The following is a 25,012-nucleotide window of genomic DNA, read 5'->3' on the forward strand; positions in this document are numbered from 1 at the left end:
TAGAATTCTCCTATAGGGTTTCATTTTTTTTAGCAACTGCTTCTATTCTAATTTTTTTTAAATCATTTATTTCTATCTCTTTCTTTCACTCAGTTGACCTCAATCAACATCGATTTCCGTGATGGCATCATTAACCAACATCATGTTGGAACACAGTCAGAAGTTCAACGGCCGCAACTACAACACCTGGAAACAGCGTATGCTTAGCATCTTTGAGTATTGTTGCCTTGATCAGCTTGTTTTAGGCAAGGAATCTCGTCCTACAACAACAAGTGATGATCAAGACAAACATGATGTGAAGAATTGAGAGGTTGTCATGCTTATCAAACTCTCTGTCACAGATGATCAACTCCCACAGGTGCCTTCAGGTAAAACAATAAAAGAGATCTGGGATCTTTTGAAGGATCTTCATGAAACATCCGACAAGAGCCAAGCTTTCTTTCTGAAGAATATGTTGTTTTCTATCATGATGGATGAGAAGTCATCTATCCAGGCACATCTTACGAAGATCAAGGACATTCGTGATCAGTTGGAAGCTATAGGCCGAACCATGGTGTAAGAGGATATGGTAGTGATCACGCTGAAAAGCCTTCCCAGATCCTACGAGCATTTCATTGATATGCTCAATATCTCCTCTACTAGTGTTGATTTGAAGTTTCCTGATCTCTGCAACAAGCTGCTACAACAAGATCGATGGAAGCAGCAGTTTGGAAGCAATGCTAGTTCATCCACTAAACAGGCTTTCACAACCTCAGCTTCGCATAAGTACAAGGGTAAAGCTCCGTCCTTCCAGTAGAAAGGTCAAGGTCAACCTCAACAGTCTTCCAAAAAGAAGAGCTTACAGTGTTCCCACTGTCATATATATGGCCATTTGGTGAAAGATTAACGGAAATTGATAGCATCCCAGCAATCCAAACAGGGAAGGTCCAAGCAGAAAGCCAATTTTGCCACGCATCCTGATCAAAAGGAATCTTCCTTCTATGCATTCATGGCCCAAACCGCATCTGATGATGTTCAATCATCAACCTGGTACATTGACTCTGGAGCCTCTCGGCATTTCACACATCGTCGAGATTGGTTTACAAAGTACATGCCTTTCACTGATTCAGTGATCTTTGGTGGAGGCGCAGAGTATACTGCTGTCGGCAAGCGCAACGTTCAGATTTCATCTGGTGGGAGGGATTTAATATTCCTCAATGTATACTTTGTACCTGGTATGAAGCTCAATCTACTGTCAGTCAGTCAGATTATGTAGCATTCACCACAACTAGATGTCGTCTTCGGGTTGCACAAGTGCAACATTGTCGACAAGGAGACTCGCACTACAGTTGTAGTTGGTATTGAGGATCATGGTCTTTATAGACTTGTTGATTCTACTGGTTCTTAGGAGCTCGCCATGGCAGCTAGGAGTACTTCCATCAGCACTCTTTAGCATCAACGATATGGGCATCTCAATGTCCACTATCTCTCTCAATTGGTTCAAGAGGATCTAGTCGTAGGATTACCTGAGATTCAAACTCGTTTGCGGAGTGTGTTAAGCTGGAAAGCATCATAGGACTCTGTTTTCAGATGGAGACGCTTGGAGAGCATCTAAGGTTTTGCAACTCATTCATGCGAACATTTGTGGTCCCATGAACACTCCATCAGTCACTGGATGCAAGTATTTTCTATTATTTGTTGATGATTTCAACAGACGCATGTGGGTTTATTTTCTTAAGCAGAAATCAAAGGTGTTCACCATGTTTCAGAAGTTTAAGGCCTTAGTGGAAAAAGAGTCTAGCTGTCAGATAGTCACTCTTCGGTCCGACAATGGAGGGGAATTTTGTTCTACAAAGTTCACCAACTTTTGTGCATCACATGGCATTAAGCATCAACTTACCACACCTTACACCCCACACCAGAACGGTGTTGTTGAGCGTAGGAACCGTACAGTCACTGAGATGGATCGGTCTATGTTGGAGCATAGAAATGTTCCAAAACACTTTTGGGCAGAAGTGGTCTTCACTGCAGTCTACCTTCTGAACCGGTCTCCCACAAAGGCCGTTAAGAAGATGACTCCACAGGAAGCTTGGTTTGGCACGAAGCCCAAAATTAGTCATTTGAAAGTTTTTGGCTCTATAGCTTATGTTTGGATTCCAGATGTCAAGCGCACCAAACTGGATCCAAAGTGTCAGAAATTGATGTTCACCAGCTACAATGACAACCACAAGGCATGTCGGTTGATTGATATAGACACTTATCACCTCATATTCAATCAAGATGTAGTATTTGATGAAGAAAGAGGGCCTTTTCAGCCTTCCTCTCCTGATTTGAGCACTAAGGATCACCCTCCAAAGGCTGCAAGTATGGGTGTTCGTCTTCCCTTAGCTCCACCTGATGGGAGGGATTCAGTTGACTCTAAAGTTGTGGGGTCTCCTAGGCATGACATTGCACCCCCTGACTTTCCTCAGGATCTTCTAGATCCACATCCAGAGGAGCTTGCTCCAGATATTCCAGGTAATCTTCATTCTGTAGCAGATGTTGGTACTTCTACTCTCCGGCCTAAGTGGTGGGCCAAGACCATTGGTGATCTTCATGATGATGAGCTCATTGAGGGTAGATCAGTTAGAACTTAGAAGTAAGAGAAAGCAACACATAGTTAATTTTGCTGTTATGACCAACATTCACAGTATTTATGAGCCTCAAACATATACAGAGGCTAAAGGTCTACCTAAATGGGAAAAGGCTACAGCAACTGAGCAACATAGTCTTTTGAAAAACAACACTTGGGTATTGTCCGATCTTCCTCTAGGGAAGAAGCCCATTGGCTGCAAATGGGTGTTTAAAGTCAAGTATAAAGTTGATGGAAGCCTTGATAAGAACAAGGCTCGGTTGGTGGCAAAAGGGTTTTCACAGAAGAAGGGCATCGACTATGAGGAGACATTTGCCCCCACAGCCAAGATGAGTACCATTAGGCTTGTCCTCACTCTCTCAACTCAATTTGGATGGAAAGTCCATCAAATGGACGTCAAGAGTGCCTTTCTCAATGGTGATTTGCAAGAAGAAGTCTACATGAAGCAGCCTCCAGGTTTCAAGGTTGTCGGTAAGGAACACCAGGTATGTAGACTAGTCAAAGCACTCTATGGCCTCAAACAGGCTCCTCGTGCATGGTACATCAAAATTGATAAGTACTTGATTGATCAAGGCTTTCAGAGGAGTCCTTCAAATCCCAATTTGTATGTCAAACATACTAGTGATGATATTCTATTTCTAGTAGTCTATGTTGATGATCTCATCATTACTAGCAATGCATGACATCTGATCATGCAGGTCAAACACAATTTGTGTCAGCATTTTGATATGATAGATTTGGGACTTCTCCATTATTGTCTCGGTGTAGAGGTTTGGCAGACTGATAGCCACATATTCATTTCTCAGTCAAAGTATGCCAAGAGCCTACTGGATAAGTTTTGAATGCAAGATTGTAAACTTGCATCTACACCTATGGAGATAGGGCTCAAATTATCAGCCAAATCAGATTCAATTGTAGTGGATGAGTCTTCATTCAGGCAACTAGTGGGCAGCCTCATCTATCTCACCGCCACTAGACCTGACATCAGTTATGCTGTGAGCTATATTTCTCGCTTCATGTCAGCCCCAAAAGTTGAACATTGGGTTGCAGCGAAGCGTGTGCTTAGATATGTGAAGGGCATTCCTGATTTTGGCATTCTGTACAGCAGAAGCAAAGATCCTAGGCTGGTTGGTTTCACAGACTCAGATTGGCCAAGTTGTGTTGATGACAGAATGTCAACTTCTGGGTATGTTTTCAGCTTGGGTATAGGTGCAGTCACATGGACCAGCAAGAAGCAAGAAGCAATAGCTCTTTCCTCAACCGAAGCAAAGTATCGGGGAACTGTTAAGGCAACGTGTGAGGCAATTTGGCCACGTAGGATGCTTGCAGACATGCAAATGTCTCAACCGAGACCTACTCCCTTGTTTTGTGATAATCAAGGGGTTCTAAAATTAGCCAAAAATCCAGTCTTCCATGAGCGGACAAAGCATGTGGAGTTTCATTATCATTTCATCCGCCAGCATGTTGAAGATGGATTAGTGATACTGCAGTACATTCCTACAGAAGGTCAGACTGCAGATATCCTCACCATGTACTTGAGCCCGACAAAGTTTCTCAAATTTAGAGGGCAGCTTGGTGTGATAGATAGCATGACCATTAAGGGAGGGTATTAGAATATTTAATTCTATGTTAGTCACCTATTTTTAGTTCCTTGGTTAATGGTCATTTACTTTTTTTATGTAATTAGCTTTTAAGCTTAATTTAGCTTTCACACTTAATTTAGCGTTTAGCTCTTTAGTTTTTTACTTTAATGTTATGTTCTAATTATAGAACATCGTCTTGTAACCTCTCTATATATACATGTGTATATTGTTCAATGTAATTATCCGATTATTGAATCATTCATTCAATTTATTTTTCAAATATGGATATCGAGGGAGATTCTCAAATATACATTTAGGCCATGATTAGGGGAAGCACACCAAATTGGAAGTTATGCAACCTATTAGGGATAGCCAAAGACCTTACGGGGGATTTTTTCCATCACACATGCATATAGGGAGGCCAACCGAGCTGCTGATTTAATTGCCAACGAGGGCGTGGCACAAGATCTGGGGATCATCATTAGTGTGGACCCCTCCACTTGGCCTGGTCTTCAAGACATAATCAGTCTAGAAGGCACCGAACTCCAATGTTGATTTGATTGACTTAACAGTGCACATCATTTTGAGCCTGAACATGGTTTCACATTACAAACGTGGCATTCTGGATGATGGTCAACCGTCGATCTAGGTAATATGGCCTCTTCTATTTTGGAAATCGCAGTGATTGGTGGCAATGTAGGACTAAGAACTGGCAACCTGCAAAAGCTGGCTAAATCACATGCATATTGGCTTCTACCCTTACATCATTCCCTACTTTTCCGAGTTTCGAAGCTGGAAGCTTTCTATTAATAAGACAAGAAGAGACATCTTGAACACAGATGTGGTGATCACCCAAAATGGCGCAAAATTTAGGATTGGGATGCCAATGCAAGGAAGAAAGCTAGAGTGAGCAATGCAGGCTGTTGTTCATGGTGGATAGTGGCAAGATGCTATCTGCTCTCAAAATGGTAATCTCGGCTAGCTTTGGGGAGGACAGGCATTGGCATGACGGGCAAATTTACCATACTATGTTTGGTCCTCTAGTTGTTGCGGTGGGATCTAGAGAAAAATGCATTGAGCTTTGTGGCAAGATGGTCACCTCTCATGGCTAATACTATTCTAGAGCTTGACTTAGGGCAAGCAACATGGGCGCTTAAATGCTATCTTAGAGAGGACTCGGGGATGGAAGATATGATGGAGTGTGGCCAGGTCGAGGGTCCTTCCTCCAGTGACAAAAGGAAATCTTTGTGCGACTATTCTATCAATGAGGCATGGAATGCCTTCCAGGAGGGTGTCCTAAGGAATGATCTATCAGTGCTCAAAAACATCCTTGGATCAGACTTGCATTGGATTTCCAAGAAAGGCGGAGCGAGGCTGCTAAATTTGGCTCATGGATTGGCTTTCCTCTACAGGAAATTTGTATAATAAGTGCTTTTAGATAAACATCATTCTATTGGTGATAGGTAGTTATCTATTTCTAGGTGTGACAGCTTGTTGGCATGCCCATTTTGAACTCTGTAACTTTTTCTTTGAGGCAATATAGGGAGTTATATATATATATAGGGTATAAAGGGAAATATTTCATTGAGAAAAGGATATCATTTGGGAATAAGTATTACTTGACTTTGCAAGTAAATATACAACAAAAGAGGATGAAAACCCTCTAAGAAAATAAAGACACTCAAGGATGAAAACCCTTACTTCTCCTATCAAGTTATTGGATGAAAACCCATAACTTGTCTAGATATCATGGACAAACATTCAAGGAAAAATAGCTGCAAATAGGAAGGAGAATTATAGCAAAAAACCAAGATAAGTCTATTTTCAAAATTAGGTCAAAGTGATAAAACTAAACATTATGTTAAAATTCATAATTTTTTTATCAAGTTATATTTATAAATATAAATACAAGTATCATTATTGAGTTAAAATTATTGTTTAAAGGCAAAAATAACAAATGTTCTAGAACGGGACACTACAATTGGTATCAGAGCACGACAATCTTGCCAACTTGTGGTTCTAAATCTAGTTAAAGCAATGGAGCCAAAAGGCTTAAAGGGCTTTGGAGAGAGAATAAAACAGAGGTATAACTAGAGGAGGAAAACAAGCAAATTATTGGTAAAACCAAGATGGCCGATCAAGATTAGTGGAAGATGTTTATGGAAGAGATGGCTGAAAAACATGAACAAATGATGAAACAACATGAGGAAACCAATTAATTACTCATCAAAATGATGCAAAACATGAATAATTTTCACAAACACAAACGAAACTATGGGATAGAAGGTAGTGACACTAATTTGAATAGAGTAACCATAATTAACAATAGAATGGATCAGCACCATGTCCTACTCAACCCATGTTTCTGCCTAGAACTAAACCACCCCAAGAAGAAAATCAAGAAGCATTTGAGGCCTTTGTAGATGAGTATTCAAGGATTGATCATGATGTTAGACATGATATTCCTTTCATACAATTCTTCAATGCTAGAAATGGATTTGGGGGAAGACAAACCATTCCGCAAGGCAACAAAGATTAAGCAAGATGTCACTTCCAACATTTGATGGTTCAAGAAGAGTCATAACGAGAGCTTGGGTCCAGAAATTGAACAAATATCTATCACTTTGTCCTATGTTAGAAGAGGAATCCATTAAGTGTACTATTCTTCATTTAGATGGGATTGCACATGAGCAGTGGCATCATGGAATTGTGACACAAGGACATCAACGTATTGCGACACATGTCAAATTTACACAAAGACTTGTAGATGGATTTGATCAAAAGCATCCGGAGATGCATTTCAAATAATTAATATGAATGAGGCAGCAGGGATCGGGAAAGGATTATGCAGCAGAATTTCAGAGAATTTTAATCATGTTGACAAATGTTACCTAGGAAAGATTCACTTATTCATTGAGGGTTTGATGGAGTCACTTTGGGGCTTGTTGAGCACTCCTGACCCTACATCTCTACAAGATGCAATTCAAAAGAAATTGAGGTTGGAAGTTTCTATGAATAAGAGAAAGTCCTACTCCAAGAATGCACTGCCTGACCAACTTAGGAAACCACTTTCACAACTTAAGCTATTACCTCCAAAGGCAAGCCAAGAATAAGTCACTAAGAATGAGCTTCAAAAGAAGAAGTTGTGTATTAATTGTAGGGAACCATGGGAGCTGGGTCATAGATGTTCAGGAAAGGGACAAGTGCATCACTTAGAACCAATGATGGATGAAGAGTGTGAGGAGGAAGAACTGGAACTTGAATATGTAATGGAAGAAGATGAACTAGAGAAACAAGAAGTAAATTTTACAATGGAAACATTGTAAAATTCAAAACATTGATGATAAAAATTGGCTCACACAATCGAATCCAGAAGCAACAAATGAATAATATAATGGATTGTGGAAATCTCATAGCTTTAAAGGAAACATTGACAACACTTTCAGGGGCACCCAAGTATCAACCTTTTTGAATTTGTGGTGTTTTACAAGGTCATAATGTGACTATCTTAATTGATAGCGATGCTACTCATAACTTCATTTATGAGGGTCTAGTAATGAGGATGAAATTAAAGACTGAAGTTCAAGGGCTTCAAGGTAGTTGTGGTTGACAGATTCACTACCCCTTGTACATGAAGGATTCAGCAGTTGGACATCACTTTGGGAAGACACCAAATAAGTGAAGATTTCTATGTGGTAGGCATGGGTGATATGAGTATGGTTTTGGGCATTCACTGGGTAGATGCTATCAATATTTTCAGAAGATGGAGCTATGTTTCCAACATAATGGCAAGGAGGTGATTCTACAAGGTCTATCAGATGGATCTTTGAGGATTGTGACAGCCAAAAGGATGCAGAGAGCATTTAATCATGGGCAAGTAGAATGGGCAACACAGTGAGTGATCACCAATTGAATTTCTCCTAAAGAAGAGAAGACCACCCATATGGATATTAAATCTATTCTAGACAAGCATAGCAAAATTTTCAGCAATATTCCACCAGGATTACCTCGTAAGAGGGATTTGGAGCACACCATCGAACTAGAAGAGGGAGCAAAACCAGTTATTACCATGCCTTACCACCACCCAAAGAGATAAAAAGAAGAGATTGAAAAAACAATTAAAGAATTGCTTGGTATGAGGCATATACAACCTAGCTCTATCCCTTTTGCAAATTCCAATTCAGCTTGTGCCCATTTTGAGAGTATGTGTTAATGTAATAAAATGTTGACACATGGGGCAATTTTGTGCAAAGTTGGACTCATTTCCTAGCCTTCAAACATGAAATGTAATGAAAAAAGATTCTATTGAAGTAAATCTTGAAACGAGTACTTGATATCAAAAGAATTTATCAAATCACATATCGGTGCAAATGTTGCAACCACACACGGTGCAATTGTTAGTTTATATATACAATTGGTAAGGCTGGGCTTATGAAGAAAAATTTAGAAGAAATCTTAGATTATTCAATGCCAATATTGAAGGGATTTTGAGTTTGGTCCCTGATCTTATTCCATCTAAGAATCATATCTAGCCAGATTGAAAATGTTAGTGCTCCAGTTTGTCTTTGATGTATACACTATACACCCCTGGGTGCATAACAACAAGGTGCAGTTGCTCAACTCTACTATGTCATTGTCCTTTGAACAAGCTTCACAATGAATAGAGGCCCGAATCAAACTTCTGGGCATGTAAGGCTGAAGTGGAACCCAAAAAAAAGCTTTCTTTGATTGTTCTTCAGTTGATCATTGTTTGGCCCTATGGGTAGCTAGACTTATGCTTTACCATTCCCTTCATTTCATGTTTTAAGCCGCTCAAGGCCTGGGCATCCCGACACTTCTAGTGGTCTTGATTCTTTCCGACATTTTCCATGAAACTACTTTGATACATTTTAAATTTCATGAACTTATTTGTTAGATTCAAACTAGAGGTAAACAATGACAAACGCAATATGTTATCTTAAATCTTAAAATATTTAGAAATCAAATTCTGCATTCCATTAAAGTAATATTTCTGGGATCCATTTGAGTTTTCGGATTACTAGATAGCAGTTATTATGTAAATTTGTGGGGGAACTTATATTATCTATTTTGTAAATTGTTACTCTAGACAGGATAAATACATATAAAGGCTCCCCATGAAAATAGCATGAGGTGGATTTGATATTTGAACAGTTTACTTTTTTGCACTTTCTTAAAAAATATAACAAAGAGACGGTAGATTCATATTGTAAGGGAAATATTCATGAATGCAACAAACATAAATAGAGTTTGAAATGTTTTGATATAGATTCTTATATTATAGGTCAGTTAGCAAGGCTCAATTTACCCTTGAGCTTGGTAATTCATTTTTAACTTTAACAATGTAAGGTAATATTGATCTGCTTGATTCATACACAGTTGGCATTCCCCGTTGATTTATCTTCAGCAGATAGCATCATCCGCATAACAAGATTTATATGGGATTTAATAATGTGTCATACAGGTTTTAATATTACAGGTGGGTTGAATAGGTTCGATTTACTCATGACCTCTTAAGGATACAAAATTTGAACAATATAAGGTAAATAGAAGGGAAAACACTGGGAAAGAATTGGCAATCTGGATGTCCACAAGAATGGCCGAGTTTTTGAGCCTAGACACAAGGTATATAATATTTGATTAAAAGCTAAATAAGATGATAACTTCTTGAAAAGAAATGCCCTTTTGGGAATGTGTGATATCCTCGTCATGAGAGCATATCTTGGAATACAAAAAAATATCTTCATAAGAAAACCCTTGAAAATAAATCCTCTTGTGGGCTTGAATTAACCTCTGGCTTGACACTGACCTAAAACTGTCTTACATTCACCTTCTAAGTTCTATACCTATAATTTTTCTAATCACTCAAAACTGTTAAATTGCACAGCATAAAAAATAGCCTGCTAGATGATGTTACTAACTGTTAATAACAATGGACAAAATTTTCAAAGAGCATTTGTTAAACAACATATCCCTTACTGATCAAAGCTATATAGGAAGTAATAATATGTCACCCTTGAGGCAGCTTAATAAATTTTTCTAAACAACTGTAGACAGAGTCAAGTGAATTTTATATAAAAAGCTATAAGAAGACAAATTAATTCAGAAATGTTTCATTTGAGGCATTCATTTTACTTAAACAAAAACAGAAAAAAAATAAAGTGTTCCATGTGCAAGAATAGCAAATTTAAACTCCATCCATGTGCAAGAATGGCAAATTTAAACTTCATCCATGTGCAAGAATGGTACATATAAAGTACAAGCAGTGAAAGGAGGGGGGATGTAAAAGGGACCTACCAAATTAAGCAAAGATGCGTTTCCCCAACTGCAAGTCCCATAATCGCATTTTTCCGGGGGCCACCAGTCTAAGGTGGCGCATATAAAATCATCAGCCGTCTCAGCTATGACATTGTCTCCATTGATTGAAACGGTGGCAAACACAGGAGCAGTTGCATTAAAACCATGGGTATTTTGGCAGTGGAAGAATACATTCCAACAGGCAGCGAAAACCCAAATCCATAAACAACAGAAAGCCATGGATATAATTGGGAAACGAAGTAAGTAGCGATAATAAGTGTGCCATGTACTGGTGAAGTAGGTGGAACTTAAAGTAGGTATATAAAGAGAAATATATGGTAATGGGGGCGACCGATTTTCAGATTTATCTGCAGGTTTTACACTGACATGAACATCAAAAGGAAGTGCTATTGTCGACATTGAATCTGGACAAATGGATTTCTGCGCTGCCAATGGAGACTTACTCTTCTGGTCGGTCATCTGACACTGTTTTGTCGGTTCCTAACCTCAGCATGCCCCGGGATCTCGCCTTACCCACTCGCAGGTTAATCCTCTGCCATTTGCTGGTAAAGTGTATAGAGAGTTTGTTCGCCTGTCCTTTTCCAGACCCAACACTCTCAATGATTGTAAGTTAATTTACTGGTTTATGATCTTTGTTGGGAAGCCTAAAAGTGTTTTAGATTTGGGGAAAAGCAACAGTTTGCAACGCCACAGAATCAAATTGTCCAAACAAATTTAAAAAGCTTCAAAAACAGAGAATGGAAATGGTGGACGAAGAGTAGAGTAGATTGTTGTTAAGTAAAGGCATGAGATTCTTATGGCACAAGCATACAATTGTGTCAGACATGTTGAAAGACGTGCCACCTGAATCACTTGAATTTTTCTTCTTTTGGGATCTCGACTCATTATTTTTTTAAGCTTAGTGAATGTGATGTTATAAATTTAATTAAATTTAATGCCAAAATTATTAGAATAAGTTTTAAAAATTTATTATGAGACTCAATAATAATAAAACAACGTTGTAAAATTGAGAGAGTTTTATTGAATTTTTTTTTAATCTGTTTTGTGTTATTTGGATTGATATTTTAGATATATAATTTTAGTAAAGAAATTAATTTTTGGTATAATGATTGATTTTAATTTTAAAGTTTTTGTTTTGTAATGTTAAATGGTTTAGTTTAGATTAGTGTTGGTCTATTTCTTAATAATTTTATATTTATTGACTACATCATGTGCACTTGCATTTGCATTATATCACATGCAATTGTGTTTGGAATGTATCACATGTGATTGCATTTGGACTATTCACATGCAATTGCATCTAAAGTCAATGCCTTATGATTGTTTCCCAACTTTATTGTGTGCAAGTGCATTCAAACTATATCATGTACAATCACTATTTTCAAAATTAAAATTTAGTACATAAAATCCTTTTTATCCTTGATGACATCATGTCCTACCACAAGTATTTCAATATGGTCTTACAATTTAGTACATCTAATTATTTCATCCTTGATGATATTATGTCCTACTACAAGGATGGCAATGCATGTTCCATGGATGAGTCATTTCATTGTGTATGTAACCTTTCATCCTTCATGGAGTTTGTCATTGTTTGGCCTTGTCTTTTAGGTGCATTTAGGTCACTTGTCCATGAGCTTCATATCAATATACTCCTCTTGACACTAGTTATAATGATTTTCATTATCATAATATTGGTCAAACTCTTTTCATGTTGGAAGTGTTACGCCAATTCATAAGACATCCTCTCACCCTTTATTTATGTTTGCAAGCCTTGAACCTTTCCCACACACCTATTTGCCTTGAAAACCCTTATCTTTGGCTTGCAAATGGAAGAAACACTTATTTCAATCTTGAATCACTTGGGTGACATGAAATTCACCCGAGTGACCTACAAATCACCTAGGGGATTCACCACTAGCGAAATAGGAATTTCATCATGCTTTTGGTCATGTGAAAACTCCAAATTCCATCCATCTTACACCTAATTTTGACCTTGAACCTAACTACAATCTAATCCAAACTACAATGACGTTTGTTGATCCTTTAGTTCCTTTTCACCTGCCAATTGTGAATTTATACCTATTTACTCCCTCAAACATTTTTTTGAGTTTTTGTCCTCCTTCACAATCAATCATAGAGGTTTTTGAGAAAAAATCCATGTCATCCCTATACCACATACACTTTACATAACCCCTAGGATCTTGCAATCATCATTTCTAAAGTTTTCAAGCTCTCAAAACAATAGCTATGACATTTTCAATCATTTAACTTTAAGTAGTTTCTTATCCATTCTGTTACATCCATCAAATTGTTAGAGGAGAGAGGAGAGAGGATCGAAGAAGCTAGACCATAAAAAAAACACATGACATGGATATTTTAATTAGCATCTTAGGTTGCCAATATATTAGGTGTTGTAACATCATAAATTGTAATCGGTACAATTCACACCTCATTCTTGTGCCCCTTCCTAGTTCTCCCTTAGGCTTGTTTTGGCCCATTTTACTTCAAATCTGATATCAACTAACTACACAACTGAGTGGAACCCATCTTGGGACCTTGCCCTTCTATCTGCCACCTTTTGTACCATGTATTAGGAGGACAAGGGTGCTTGGGGTGCCCCTGTTCGAACTAGGATTCCTTGGGATCCATGGTCCCTCTTAAACAAGCCCTAATTTAAATAAGATTGGGCACTCTCCCTCCCTAATGGATTTTGGTCCTCGTGCCTTAATGTGACTATTGGAGGTTGGCCTAATCGGTAATTTACCTAGGGAACTCTATATAAAGACATCCTATCAATTCATTTTAGATATAAGAAGGAGAAGACTCTAAGCATTCCTAATATGATTTGATCAAGTAGTCATCATCAAGCATTCAAGACAACATTTCATTACATCATATCCTTCAAGCATCATGGAGCAAAGCACATCAACTTTCATGCAAGCATATTTTTGTTTTTGAGTCTTCTATGTGATGTCATGTTATTGCAACAATACTTGTGGTCACATCTAAAGAGCATTGCATCATTAACTTCAATCACTTACTTGTAGATATGAGGTATTTTGATACAACATTTACTTCAGTATTTTGATTACTATTTCAATTCATGGTTAATTCCTAAACTGGAGTTTGAACTAAGGCAAACCCCCATCAATAACCCTATTTATTTCTCCAGGTGTGCAAGAAATTGTATCAAGAGCTTCGAGCGAGGAATTCGATAGTGTAGACAAAGGCAACTAGACTCAACTTTTGAAGGCACAAAAAAAAGAGGACCAGGGCGACCAACTCCCCTTAGTCTCGAGAATTTATTACGACCTTTTGATAGTGGATTTTGTAAGTCATCCTAATCCGGAAAACACCCAGTCTATCTACCCCCAATATTCGAAGGACCAAGGTGACATGCTCCCCTCATCCCAACAATTTAACCTAATCTTTGCCATAGGTTCTAATCTTTTTTTCATCTTCATATCCTAGTTTACAACTTTGCATGATATATGGAATATTTTGTTTTGTCATTTTTTGTCATTTTCTTATTGTTTGTCCTAGATCTAGCATTGCACTTCAACCCTAATTCAAATTCAATTTCAACCCTAACAAGGGAAGGATTTGCCTAATTTGAATTCCATCCTTTTGGGATTGGATCAATCAAATTCTTGTTACAATCATTTGTCTATGTTGTCATTGATATCAATCTGGTGGTCCGGATTGGTCTGGATTGATGTGTAAGATAGGTATGTATGATGGGTCGCAGATTGTGGAAGATATGTATGTATGATGTAGATGATACAGATTGTTGTATTGGTAGTATGAGAGTTTTGGTGCTTCAAAATTTTGTGCAGTAATCAAAATATTCGAGATTTGCAGAGGTCCAAATTGCTCTGCATTTCATATTTTCTTGTTGAGTGTTTGGGATTATAATGTTCTTACATGTGTCTATGTTATTTTGTCCTGACATGTGTTGTTGTGCTCTAAAAATGTGTTTCCGATCATGATGTTTCTTAGTTCGAATTGTCCCTAGATGTTCTATCTCTTGGTTCAGTGATTGCAACATTTGCTAACGTGTTGTTGCATTGTGTTGTGGTCCACTTTTCATTCCTTTCCACCGCAGGGATGCTTAGTGGAGAGATTTTTTTTTTAATTATGGATTAGTCTCCTTGGCCGACTTGAATGATATATTTTGGAGATTGGTATATATAAAGATCACTTGTAATGAAAAATCATGAAGAAGGTTTTTGGAGAAGGAAGTTGATTGTAAAGGAAGTTCTATCTCTAGCAATATGAGGTGGTTGATCAATGTGGTTGTTTGTTGATGTTGTTTTGTATCGGTTGCAATGAGCTTAAGGTTTCTTTTGACATTGCAGCAAAGTGGCAATTGTGCCTCTTGTGGTGGATTCTTTCTTCTTCCTCTGGGCAGTGAGCCCTCCTTTTTTGGGCGGTTTATCCAGGTAGTGAGCCCACTTGCAGTGTGCAATTCTGGCAGTGAGCCATCTTGTAAAAATCACCTTAACCAGCGTCACCCTAGTAGATATTTTTATATTGAGAACTAACATTCTCCATGGTTTTCCCTTCTTGGATTTTCCACATCATATCTTGTGTCTCTTGTGCGTGTTATTTTCATGGTTTTGCATCTGAAATTTATATTTGCCGGATTTGTTGCTGTGAAAAATTTAATAAGCTTTAATTAATAACCGATTCACTCCCCCTCTCAGTTATCCCAGACATTCAACAATTGGTATCAGAGCTTTGGTTCCTAGAAAGTGAGTCAAATTGCTCGAGGAGATTTGATGGCACATAAATTGATTATCCCTACCTTTGAACGATGCAAATATAGTTTTTGGAAAGTAAAGATGTGAGGATATTTGATTTCTCTAAGCTATAAGACCTAGAAGGCTGTGGAGACTAAGTATTTAGCACCAACAAATGGCCTTACTGCATCGGATGAGATTGAAGCTTATAAAGAAAATGAGCAAGCAAGGTATGCTATCTTTAGTGCTTTATCTAAAACTAAATTGGTGAAGGTTGTTGCTTTAGACACTACTTATGAAGTTTGGGAAAGGTTGAAAAATATTTATGAGGGAAATGAAAGAGTCAAGCTATTCAAGATGCAGACTGATAAAGAAACTTATGAGAATTTGAGAATGGCAGAAGGTGAAGGTGTTGCGAGCTATTTTCAGAAGGTTGACAGTGTTGTGAATGAGATCAGAGATCTTGGTGGTTATCTAGATGAGAAGAATGTGATACAAAAGATCATGAGAACCTTACTGGAAAGCTACATTGACAAGATATCAACTATTGAGGAAACCTATGATCCAACAAAATTCACTAAAGAACAATTGTTCAGCACCCTGACTGCATTTGAGATGAGGAAGTTTGGTAGAGAAAAAACAAAATAAAAGACAACCTTTAAAGTATCAAAAATTGTAGATGAAGATTCAGATGATGAGAGCCTCGATAAAATGGAAGCAAACTTTGTAAGAAAACTAAAAAGAGTAAACGACAAGTATAAAGGTATGTTGCCCCTAAATGTTTTAAATGTGGAAAGATTGGTCGTTATGCATCTAGATGCTCGGAAAGAGGATCAAAACAATAATTTAAGGAAAGTAAAGGAAAATTCAATAAGAGAGCCTACTATGTCAGACATGATGCGAGTATTTCTGATGATGAGTCAGATTATGAGAATGGTGATTGTTTGTTCATGGTAGAGAAGAGATGGACCTAAAAGTAATAACTTTAAGATTGTTGCTTCAACATTGCATGTTAGGAGAGATAGAAATGAATGGTTGATTGATAGTGGTTGTTCAAATCATATAACTAGTGACAAAAGTAAGTTTGTATTTAGCCTGAAAAATATGATGGTGGTTTTATTAGATTTGTAGATGATTAGAATACTCAAATTGTTGGAATCGGTTCTATCACTTTTGATGGAAAACATCACACTGATAATGTTTACTATGTAAAAGGATTATATCATAATCTTTTGAGTGTTGGATAGATGTGCGAAAATGGTTACAATGTTTTCTTTTAGGATGATGGTTGTGAGATTGGGAAGAGATCCTGAACTGTCATTGTTGTGGGGAAAAAGACTGGTGGAAACATGTATCAATTGGAAGTCGCTACAGGACATTGATTGTTATCACAGATGAATGAGAGTTGGCTTTGACATTGGAGTATGTGTCGTATCAATTTTAACAATTTGGTGAAGATTAGTATGATAAAAGTTGTGAGAGATTTACCATGACTGACTAAACCGGATAACAGTATTTGTAGAGAATGTCAAGTGGGAAATAAAACAAAAGGAACATTCATAAGAAAGGAACAAACGTCTACTAGATTGTTGGATTTGATACACACAGACCTGTGCGGTCCAACTAGAACACAAAGTCTACAAGGTGAGAATTATTTCATTCTCTTAATTGATGATCATTCTAGAATGACTTGGGTTGCATTTCTAAGAGAAAAATCATAAGCATTATAAAAGTTCAAGACATTTAAAGCTAGAGTTGAGAATGAAGCAAATAGAAGAATTAAGTATCTGAGATCTGATAGAGGAGGAGAATTTATTTTTGATGAATTTGACACTTTCTATGAGAAACATAGAATTAGAAGGGAATTATCAGCTCCTAGGACACCTCAACAAAATGGCATAGTTGAACGAATGAACATGACTATTCAAGAGGTGGAAAGAACTATGATCAAGGAAGCAAACCTATCAGGAATTTACTGGAGAGAAGTTATACACATTGTTGCGTATACCCTTAACAAAGTCTTATTCATAAAGTAATTTGGGAAGACATCATATGAACTATGATATGGAAGGATCCCATCTGTGAAGTATTTCAAAGTTTTTGGAAGTACTTGCTATATCTAGAGAGATAAAGGAAACCTTGGAAAATTTGATAGCAGAGCAGATGGAGGCATATTTCTTGGTTATTCTACAAAGAAAGTGCAAATGTGAAGGTTGATGAGAACATTTCAAAAGAAGCTTGTATTCAAGCATAGTATGAATTTGATGAAGGAGAAGAGAAGGACAAAGATGAAGAGAAGCAAAAAGAAACTAAGATTGCTCTGACAACTATATCAAAAACCCCTAGGTATGTGCAAAACAATCATTTCGAGAATCAAATCATAGGAGATCAAAACAAAGGAGTCGTTACAAGAAGAAAAGCTACCGAAGAACAAGTTCTTTTGTGTTTACTTTTTGACATTGAACCTAAGATTGTTGAAGAAGCCTACAAAGATCAGAATTGGATGAAAACTATGAAGGAATAACTAGATCAAACAGAGAAAAATCAGACTTGGGAATTGGTACCTAGATCGACATAGAAGAATGTTATTGGAAAAAAGTGGGTATTTCGAAACAAGTTGGATGAAGATGGTCAGGTTGTAAGAAACAGAACAATGTTGGTATGCAAAGGTTACACATAGGTTGAAGGCGTTGATTTTGAAGAAACTTATGCTCCTATTGCTAGAATGGATGCTATTAGGATGTTTTTGGCTTTTGTAGCATATAAGGATTTCAAAGTCTATCAAATGGATGTAAAGTCGGCATGTTTGAATGGAGAATTAAAGGAGAAGTCTACATTGAACAACCAGAAGGACTCAAGTTATCAGATGATCTGGATGTTGTTTGCAAACTAAAGAGGGCATTGTATGGATTAAAGCAAGCACCTAGAGCTTGGTATGGAAGGTTAGATAGGTATCTATTGAATCAAGGATTTCTAAAAGGGTCTACTGACAACAATCTCTACTCCAAAGTTGAATCAAGTAAGATCTTAATTGTTGATGTTTATGTGGATGACATAATCTTTGGTGGTAATGACGACATGTGCAAGAAATTTGCTAGTGAAATGCAAAAAGAATTTTAAATGTCTAAGATGGGTGAGTTAAATTTCTTTCTTGGATTGAAAGTAAACTAGAGCAATAAAAGCATTTCATTTCTCAGTCAAAATATGTTAAATAACTTTTGAATAAGTTCGGATTGGAGAATTCCAAACCGGTATGTACTCCCATGACTACTAGATGCAAGTTGACTAATGATGACAAATCACCTAAAATTGACACAAGAAAATATAGGTCAAAGATTGGAGGATTGTTATATTTGACTTCTACTAGACCAGATATCATGTATGTTGTTTGTCTTGTAGCAAGATTTTAGCAAGAACCAAAAGAGTCACATGTTGTTGCAGTAAAAAGGATATTCAGTTACTTGAAAGGAACAAAAGACTATGGATTGTGGTACCCCCAAGGATCAGATTTCATTTTGAAAGCTTATACTGATGCAGATTGGGTAGGAAGTGTTGATGACAAAAAAAGTACAAGTGTTTGAAGTGGCATGGCTTTGTAAGAAGTAGGATTTGGTATCTTTGTCAACAACAGAAGCTGAGTATATTGAAATTGCTTCATATTGTACTCAGAAGCTTTGAATGAAACAAAAATTGAAGGATATTGGCATGTTATTTATGAACCCATCTCGATCATGTGTGATAATACAAGTGCAATCAATATTCTAAGAACCCAATTTTGCATTCTAGAACAAAGCATATTTTTATTTGGTATCATTTCTTGAGAGAGACAATATTGGACAATGAAGTGAAACTTGAATACGTTCCTACCAAAGAGCAAGTTGCAGATATTTTCACAAAGGCATTGTGCAAGGATACTTTTGAGTATCTTTGATAGTTGTTAGGGTTATTCCCCTTCCTTGTTCAAACTAAGTGAATTTGACATTGCATTAGTCCAAGATAATTCATGCACACTTTTGTCTAGGCTAATGTTTGATGCTTCCTCTCAGAGGGAGCAGAGTGGTTTTTGAGATGTGTTGTTGTCTACCTTTGTCCTTAATGTCAAATAAGGAGTTGTTTGAGAAGTTTGTGCTTGAGAAGGCTCTAAGTATATAGATTTTATTTCTAAGGTGAGAAGTGTTTGAGAAGTATTTTTTGTTGGAGAACTTGTTTGTCATTGATGAATGTTGCCATCAATGCCAAAGGGGAAGATTGTTAGAATCATTTGCCTATGTTGTCATTGATGTCAATCTGGTGGTCCGGATTGATGTGGAAGTTAGGTATGTATGATGCAGATGATACATATTGTTGCACTGGCAGTATGAGAGTTTTGGTTCTCTAGAAGTCTATGTAGTAATCAGAATATTCGAGATTTGCAAACGTCTGGATTGCTCTGCATTTCATATTTTCTTGGTGAGCGTTATAATGTTCTTAAATGTGTCTATGTTATTTTGTCTTGACACATTTGTTGTGCTTCAGAAATGTGTTTTTGATCATGATGTTTCTCAGTTCGAATTGTCGGGCAGGATGTTCTATCTCTTGGTCCAATGATTGCAATGTTTAGTAACGTGTTGTTTCATTGTGGTGTGGCCCACTTTTCATTCCTTTCCATCGCAAGAATTCTTAGTGGATACCTATTATTTTGAATTATGGATTATTGTCTCCTTGGCTAACTTGAATGATATATTTTAGAGATCGATATATATAAAGATCATTGGTAATGAAAAATCATGAAGAAGGTTTTCAAATAAGGAAGTTGATTGTAAAAGGAAGATCTATCTATAGCAATATGAAGTGGTTGATTAGTGTGGTTGTTTGCTGATGTTATTTGGTACCGATGGCAGTGAGCCTAAGGTTTCTTTTGGCATTGCAACAAAGTGGCAATTGGGCCACTTGTGGTGGATTCTTTCTTCCTTTGGTCAATGATCCCTCCTTTTTCTAGTGGTTTTAGCCGAGCAGTGAGCCCACCTGCAATGAGCAATTATGGCAGTGAGCCATCTTGTAAAAATCACCTTAACCAGTGTCACCTTAATAGGTGTTTTTATATTGAGAACTAACATTTCCTGTTGTTTTTCCCTTCTTGGGTTTTCCACATCATATCCAGTGTCTCTTGTGTGTGTTCTTTTCATGATATCCTATGTTCATGGTTTTGCATCTGAAATTTATATTTGCCTAATATGTTGCTAAGAAAAAATTAATAGGCTTTAATTGATAACTGATTCACCCCCCCCCCCCCCCTCCTCTCAGTTATTTGGGACATTAAAAAATTCCCTTACCTTAATGTAAGGTAAAGTTCAAGGTGAAAATAGTGGCTTTATAATCCATCAAGGTATTGAAGTCCTAATTCCAACACCTTACAGTTTGGTGAACCCGACACTTCTAAAATTTTGCATATTTTTTATTTGGTGTTTTTAGATCTAATTTCATTTATAATTCCATTGCATACATTAAGTGAACATTGCTTTGGTTATTGCATATCATAAGTAGATTTGATAAATGTAGTTGTTAATTCAATTTTAAATTTAAATCAAGATCTCCATAATGTTCCTTTTTATGCATATTATGATAGTTCATGTTTTTAATTCATCCATTGCTATGATTTATCCTCTCCTAAGGATTTTCTTACCCATGAGGACAATTTAGTGCAAGAAGAGATTATTAACACTTTTTAAAAAAACTCTCTCTCCTAAGCATGAGGTTTTGATACATAATGTTGATCTTTCTCCTAAAATGTGCCTCTCTCATTAGGATATCCTAGACGAAGAGGATGATATCATAAACACCTTCCTTAATGTCACCTTACCTTCTCCTAGAGATGAAGCATGGATGGTTAGTGTTAACCCTTCTCCCAAATCTTGTCTTACCCATGAAGATCGTTTGGTGCAAGAGGATGACATTATACCTTACTTTCTTAGTGATACCATACCTACTTTTCATTTCAATGGCTTTCCCTCAAGATATGAAGCATTAATACATTTTTGTACTCCTAAGATAGGATATAATCAATAATCCTATCAATGATCTCTCTAATGGAGAGGAAACATTGATCTGATTAAGGATCTATGACTGATTGCATAAAAATGCTAACATTACAATGCTTAACAAATTGAAATTAGCATGTACATAAATGTATAATTACAAATAAATTGAAGTGATGAAATAGAAAAATTAGAGAGGAAGAGAAAGGAGACACAAACAATAGGATTTGATTACGGAGTTCGCCGCAATGTGACTACGTCTCCGGGTCTGCCCAACTAGGTGAGACCGATCCAATTATGCTCCAAAAATGAGTTTACAAAGAGTTACAAAGTCACTCCTATCTACACAACACCACTTTTCGAAGTGCAGGAGTGAAGTACCAAAATCCACAATAGCTTCCTCTCACTTCACCACTTGCAAATTTCAAAAGAAAACTTAGGAAACACTTAGCCAAAATTTCTTCTCCAATCTCTTGACTAATTTCCAATGTCTACTCTCAAACTCACAACTTACCCCTCCTTTTATACACAAATTTTACTCGATATGGCTTAAAACCATATGATTTGGAAAATCAACCATATCCCCTATTTACAACATATAAATATTCTAAAATAAACCCGCCCCTTTAAAAACAATGGCCCTTATAAATCCAGGCTCACAATATAATCTTTATATCTCCATAATACTCGTGCCTTACATTATTAGTTGGGGCTATAAATATGATATGATCGGGTTTTGTTTGTTTGATTTTAAAATAATGTAAATTGGTGGGTGTGTGTGGACTCGGATAAACCCGAGCCCCTATTTCCATGGTTCACACTTAACAAATATTAAACTTGCCATTTTGTATCCCGAGATCCTTGGAGCCAAACTGGTCGAGAGCAAGATGCAGGAAGTGTTGAATCTTTTCAATGAAAATCCACCTAGATCAAACATTGAAGAAAAATAGGACACCATCTTCTCATAAAGATAATTTATTGTAAGGGGGGCAAGTTAAATATGTTAATCTTAGCACATCAATCTCTCTAGATACTTCTTATTCTCCTAGAGCTTACCTTAATCATCAAAACATTATAAGGCAAGATGATGTTAAATATTTCATTCATGATCTATCCCCTAAAATAACATTAAGCAAAGATAAAGCCTTAGATGGTAAGGATCCTTCTTCCCAACCTACCAAAGAGGACATGAATAATGATCTCCCTAAAAAAGATATTCTTTCTTCATATATTCATCCCTTTGGCCCTTCGACATGTCCTTATGCAATACATGTTACAAAGACCCTCCCCCATTGTCTAATGCATCTATTCTTGATTTTTTATCACAGTAAGAGAGTATTTTGTATGGGCTTCTTAGAGATATATTAATTACTCTACCTTTAAAAAATAAAAGAAAGAATTGTAAGAAACATCAAGACAATCTTTCTTTTTGCAAGTATCATCAAATCCATGACCACTCTACTAATGAATGTCATGACTTGGAGAATAAAATTCAACAACTTATTGTAATTGGTATCATTAAAATACTTGATGACAATAAGTTGGAGTCCCATCTTATTCATTTTACATTTAACATTTGAGTTCTTATTATGTTGCTCCTTACCCTAGACATTGGTAGTTTACCTTTATTGGGGGCTCTTTGTCATGAGTGGTGGTACAACTTAATTTACAATCATACTTGGACAACAACATAATAGTCATTCTTCCTTGTCTCCATGCTTGGGGGGCAAAAATAATATTTCAATTCTCTCTTTTTCAAATATTGTCTTTTACATGTTTCATAACTCGAGGCCCTTTCTTACATAGAGTGGTCCTCCACGTGGGTACATATGTGTCCCTTGGCTGGATTTGTTCTTTGTTTTCATTGGTACATCTTCTTATGAACAATCTCCCCTTGGTGAATGTGTGCAGTCCCTTACTATGAATCCACTTTTTCCTAGCAATGGGAGAAGGTGTGTATTCTTAATTTCCTTCTCTTCTTCAAAGATGTTATCTTTATCAAATATCCCTTCTATTTTTGGAGGTGAATATATTTGCATAAATATCTCTTCCTCTATGCATCCCTCAAAAGGATCCCTTTATACTTGTTGCAAGATATCTCTTTTTCTCGCTTATAAGAGTTATGCCTCTTTAGCTTGGAGTTATGTATATTGTTGCCTAAAGGATATCTCTTTGGTGTTGAAGGTGTGCATCCTTGTTTCTATCTTCCTTAAGACATCAACATAGGACTATGTTGACATCTTGGGAGAGGGGGGAGGGGGAACATACATTACAACCTCCTCGTAATATATGTTCAATGCAAATTGTGGATTTCCTTGCATGATGCCTTGCTTGGTTATCATTTTTTAATTCAAGTTATGTGCTTTGTTTGGTTATCCTTATGTCTTAAACATGGTGTACATGCTCAAAACCAAACCAAAGTCTTAGATGAGATCTTTCACTCCCAAAACCAGACATTTTCCTATTACATGTCTTAGATGGAGATGTACATGCTCAAAATTAGACCAAGGTATTAAATGAGATGTTTCATTTAAACCTGGCATTTTAAAATTGCATGTCTTATACAAGTTGTTGTATGCTTGAAACTAGAACAAATTCTTAAATGAGATGTTTAATTCTAAAACCAGACAATGACATATATAGCAGGATGTCAACTCATTTTCTTTTTCAACTTCTTTAAGGTAGGTTGACTAGCATGATACATATTGCTAGACCTTTCAAACCTCCTTGTGTTGCATTTTTGGATGAGTGGAACTAGCATAACACAACTTGCTAGACAATCCTAACTCTTCCTCCCCACATGGATCATACAACATATCACAACCTGTTGTCACGTGAATTCATGTTTCTATGGATCACCTAGTTGCAAGCCCATGGAGTCCACGTTCCTTCTTCCTTCTTCTCATGGATCATCTAGCATAACAAAACTTGCTAGTCCATGGCATCCATGCTTTCTCCTTTCTTCTCCCCATGAACTCATAACTTTGCTAGTTGTTGGATCATGGTTCATCGTTCAATGCATGTTCTTGCTCTTTCCATGTGATTGTGTGTTTTTGTAATAGAATTGCAAGAATGAGATTAGTGGCTAAGATATTTTTATTATTGAGGTATCTTCAACTAGTTTACTTAGAGCTTTTTTTTTTGGTACTAACCCCTTTTGTCATGTATCTTTTGTCTTTTCTTGTTTTGTGTATCCTTGGATCTCTCTCTCTCTCTCTCTCTCTCTCTCTCTCTCTCTCTCTCTCTCTCTCTCTCTCTCTCTCTCTCTCTCTCTCTCTCTCTCTCTCTCTCTCTCTTTGCCACAAATATTTGCATAGGCTCATACTCTTGTTAAAGTGGGGGCTAAATGTAGTCATAAATTGTGACCAATACGATTCACACCTCATTCGTGTGCCCCTACTTTAGTGTGCCCCTTCCTAGTTCTCCCCTGGGCACGTTTTAGCCCATTTTACTCCAAATTTGTTGTCACCTAATTTTATAGTTGAGTGGACCCCATCTTAGGACTTTGCCCTCCTGTTTGCTACCTTGGTTGCCCTGTTTTGGGAGGACAACGATGCTTGGGGTGCCTTTGTCTAGACCAAGGTGTCTAGGGTGCCTTGGGCACCATGGTTCCAATTAAACATGACTCAATTCAAATAGGACCAGACACTCTCCCTCCTTGATGAATTTTGGTCCCTGTACCTCATTGTGACCATTGGAGGTCGACCTAATCGATAATTTACC

The 25,012-nt window shown here is 37.0% G+C and overlaps 1 non-coding gene across 1 annotated transcript in view; it reads right to left on the bottom strand.

Moving 5' to 3' along the window:
* Positions 1-25,012, bottom strand: part of LOC131079957 (uncharacterized) — a 103,737-nt gene that overhangs the window by 52,126 nt on the left and 26,599 nt on the right. Inside the window, exon 11 of the transcript XR_009359083.1 lies at positions 10,510-11,010. This is a non-coding gene — a transcript (uncharacterized LOC131079957). The remainder of the gene's footprint in view (positions 1-10,509; positions 11,011-25,012) is intronic.

The sequence above is a fragment of the Cryptomeria japonica genome, chromosome 10 (genome assembly GCF_030272615.1).
Source record: "Cryptomeria japonica chromosome 10, Sugi_1.0, whole genome shotgun sequence".
NCBI classification, from domain to species: domain Eukaryota; kingdom Viridiplantae; phylum Streptophyta; class Pinopsida; order Cupressales; family Cupressaceae; genus Cryptomeria; species Cryptomeria japonica.